At 48.6% G+C, this 731-nt stretch overlaps 2 non-coding genes and 1 pseudogene across 2 annotated transcripts; all 3 read right to left on the bottom strand.

Annotated features, from left to right (window-relative positions):
- Positions 1–40: 40 nt before the first annotated feature.
- Positions 41–159, bottom strand: LOC124891689. The gene has a single exon (XR_007049800.1). It is a non-coding gene; the product is annotated as a 5S ribosomal RNA (ribosomal RNA).
- A 176-nt stretch (positions 160–335) lies between these two features.
- On the bottom strand, positions 336–454 carry LOC124891692. Its single transcript, XR_007049803.1, has one exon. It is a non-coding gene; the product is annotated as a 5S ribosomal RNA (ribosomal RNA).
- A 171-nt stretch (positions 455–625) lies between these two features.
- Positions 626–731, bottom strand: LOC124891693 (annotated as a pseudogene).

The following is a 731-nucleotide window of genomic DNA, read 5'->3' as shown; positions in this document are numbered from 1 at the left end:
CAGCAAAATTAAACCAAATTTTAAAGGAAAAAAAAAGGAAGGGATGCCGCACGGGGACTTCCCTGGGGGTCACCCATCCTAGTACTACTCTCGCCCAAGCACGCTTAACTTCGAAGTTCTGATGGGATCCGGTGCGTTAGTGCTGGTTTGATCGCATCCGTCATTCCCAGCACTCCAAATTCTATTATGCCTCTTTCTCCTTCGCCGCCCGTCACACCCCGCACGCGCGCCCCTGCGCCTTGCCCCTTTTCTCAGTTCTGCCAAGAGGAAAAACAAAAAGATTCGCCGATATAACCGGCAAAATTAAACCGAATTTTAAAGGAAAAAAAAAGAAAGGGATGCAACACGAGGACTTCCCAGGGGGTCACCCATCCTAGTTTTACTCTCGCCCAAGCACGCTTAACTTCGCAGTTCTGATGGGATACGTTGCGTTAGTGCTGGTATGATCGCATCTGTCATTCCCAGAACTCCAAATTTTATTATGCCTCATTCTCTTGCGTCGCTAGTCACACACCGCACGCGCGCCCCTGTTCCTTGCCCCCTTTCTCATTTCCGCCAAGAGGAAAAACAAAAAGATTCTTCGATTGAACCGGCAAATTAAACTGAATTTTAAAGGAAAAAAAAAGGGATGCAACACGAGGATTTCCCAGGTGGTCACCCATCCTAGTACTACTCTCGCCCAAGCACACTTAGCTTCGGAGTTCTGATGGGATTCGGTGCGTTAGTGCTGG

Source organism: Capsicum annuum, unplaced genomic scaffold (assembly GCF_002878395.1).
Source record: "Capsicum annuum cultivar UCD-10X-F1 unplaced genomic scaffold, UCD10Xv1.1 ctg39874, whole genome shotgun sequence".
NCBI lineage: Eukaryota > Viridiplantae > Streptophyta > Magnoliopsida > Solanales > Solanaceae > Capsicum > Capsicum annuum.
The sequence above is the reverse complement of the archived record's forward strand: the minus strand, read 5'-3'. Positions and strand labels throughout refer to the sequence as shown.